The following is a 2,794-nucleotide window of genomic DNA, read 5'->3' as shown; positions in this document are numbered from 1 at the left end:
CTTTTAACATGTGTATTGAACCGATTGATGGTGTGAGTGTGTGTGTGTGTGCGTACAACATCTTCCTGATGCTCTTCTTCTTGCTCTCTCTTTTCTTCTTCTTTCGTGCTCCATGCGCCCTTTCGGCATCTAGCATTATTCCGTTTTCTTCTTCCTCCTTCTTTTTCCTTCCCCGGCTCTTCTCACTTTGCCTCTTCCTCTTGCTCTCTCACTTGCTCACCCTTCGATCGCCAATTGCCGCGTGGCGAACCGCCCTTTGCTCGCGTCCGCGCGGGATTCTTCACCTCGGCCCGACCGGCCAACATTTCCACTTACGAGCACCGCCGCGGAGCAAGCGGATTCCACGTGCCTCCGCCGTCGTCCAAACTTTCTCCCCGCCTGCGTTGATCTTGCGAAGATTGTTCCTCCCAACATGCCGCGCGCCGGCGTGTTTCGTCCAGTGATCCAAGGCAGCAGGCCGGCTCCGGTGCCGATTCGTCCCTTCGGTGCAAATATCGTCGTCCGTCATTTTTGGCCCTACAATTTTCGTTTCCGTGAGCAAAAGGTGCAAAAAATGCCCACGTGCAGTAGAATTCATTACCTCGCCGGCGGACGGTGCCGGTTTTCTTCCCGACGAGGGCCAGTCACGGTAGATGCTTCTGAGGACGTGAACCTCGGGCGTCCTCCTGCGGGACTTCACAACTTTACGGCGGGGCGAGCACTTTTCGCGGAGCAGAACAACTGCGCACACGGTTTGCGTGGAACTTCTTCCACTGCACGACCGCTCCTCACGTTGGCGAACACTGAATGAGCTTTCCTTTTCAGCGGAAGTGAGCGCGCACGGCTGTGTGAGTGCACAGCGGCCAGACAATCTTGTCTGTCAAACAAGCAACGTTGACGTTCGCGTGGTAGCGGGGGGTGATTTACAAATTTCGCACGGACTTTTCACATCAAAATATACAGACTAATCATAATTGCTATACAACCCTGCCATTTGGGAAGAATTTTCCGTGTGGGATGACAGTCCCACACGGAAAATTCTCAAAACAACTTCCGCCAGAAGCTTGCTGGAGACCGTCTGACCCGTGACCTACGTCACATACTTAAACTAGACCAAACTCAAAAATACTAAAGTGCGGAAGCCCAAGGCTCCCCAGATCGTGTTGATCGAAACATAACGGTACTAACGATACACAGCAGCGTAATCTGCTCAGACAGGTGGTCAGATGGTCATCTCCTGCATGACCCAAAACGTCTCCAGCTTAACTCCCACAATGGCTACCTCTCCTGAGCCTGACAGCCAATTGCCTACAACTGGCTTCAACTCCTCACTGTTACCGCCTAGCGTTTTTTGTTTTCTTCTTGTTCACAGCCTACTCCTACTGCTGTCATAGCTTGTTCACCGTAGCAGACTCTAAGGTACACACATTTAACAAAAACTAGCTAAATTTCCTGATTGGGTTCGTTTTGTTGGGCGCCATGTTACAATAATTCTTCTCCTGCTACTCTTTGAGCTCAAGTAATAAGAAAAACAAGCACAAAATTCGTCTTTTAACATGTGTATTGAACCGATTGATGGTGTGAGTGTGTGTGTGTGTGCGTACAACATCTTCCTGATGCTCTTCTTCTTGCTCTCTCTTTTCTTCTTCTTTCGTGCTCCATGCGCCCTTTCGGCATCTAGCATTATTCCGTTTTCTTCTTCCTCCTTCTTTTTCCTTCCCCGGCTCTTCTCACTTTGCCTCTTCCTCTTGCTCTCTCACTTGCTCACCCTTCGATCGCCAATTGCCGCGTGGCGAGCCGCCCTTTGCTCGCGTCCGCGCGGGATTCTTCACCTCGGCCCGACCGGCCAACATTTCCACTTACGAGCACCGCCGCGGAGCAAGCGGATTCCACGTGCCTCCGCCGTCGTCCAAACTTTCTCCCCGCCTGCGTTGATCTTGCGAAGATTGTTCACTCCCAACATGCCGCGCGCCGGCGTGTTTCGTCCAGTGATCCAAGGCAGCAGGCCGGCTCCGGTGCCGATTCGTCCCTTCGGTGCAAATATCGTCGTCCGTCATTTTTGGCCCTACAATTTTCGTTTCCGTGAGCAAAGGTGCAAAAATGCCCACGTGCAGTAGAATTCATTACCTCGCCGGCGGACGGTGCCGGTTTTCTTCCCGACGAGGGCCAGTCACGGTAGATGCTTCTGAGGACGTGAACCTCGGGCGTCCTCCTGCGGGACTTCACAACTTTACGGCGGGGCGAGCACTTTTCGCGGAGCAGAACAACTGCGCACACGGTTTGCGTGGAACTTCTTCCACTGCACGACCGCTCCTCACGTTGGCGAACACTGAATGAGCTTTCCTTTTCAGCGGAAGTGAGCGCGCACGGCTGTGTGAGTGCACAGCGGCCAGACAATCTTGTCTGTCAAACAAGCAACGTTGACGTTCGCGTGGTAGCGGGGGGTGATTTACAAATTTCGCACGGACTTTTCACATCAAAATATACAGACTAATCATAATTGCTATAATGATTTTGAACTATTTTGAACAAATAACAGATATTGCATTGAAAAATAAAAATAAATATAATAAATATTTCCTAGTTTTTTTAAAATAATGTTTTTTTTCGTTGCTCAAATTGTCACTCATATTTCTCAACTCAATATTAATATTTAAATATTTGTATTATTTTCTCTTGTGACGCAACGCTCTCACACTTTAAATTATATTTTAAGCATTTCTGATGATTAATCATTCCTTTATTTATTATTTAAAAATGCATCAAATTAATTATTAAGTGAATTATTTTACCTTTTTTAACTAATAATGTATTG

At 48.8% G+C, this 2,794-nt stretch overlaps 1 long non-coding RNA gene across 1 annotated transcript; it reads right to left on the bottom strand.

Moving 5' to 3' along the window:
• Positions 1 to 422: 422 nt before the first annotated feature.
• LOC119770265 lies at positions 423 to 2,437 on the bottom strand. The gene is made up of 3 exons (XR_005278737.1): positions 2,107 to 2,437; positions 581 to 2,044; positions 423 to 516 (listed from the first exon to the last, which is right to left on the bottom strand). It is a non-coding gene; the product is annotated as an uncharacterized LOC119770265 (long non-coding RNA).
• Positions 2,438 to 2,794: the final 357 nt, after the last annotated feature.

Source organism: Culex quinquefasciatus, chromosome 3 (genome assembly GCF_015732765.1).
Source record: "Culex quinquefasciatus strain JHB chromosome 3, VPISU_Cqui_1.0_pri_paternal, whole genome shotgun sequence".
Lineage (NCBI taxonomy): Eukaryota > Metazoa > Arthropoda > Insecta > Diptera > Culicidae > Culex > Culex quinquefasciatus.
This window is presented reverse-complemented; position numbering and strand designations above follow the sequence as displayed.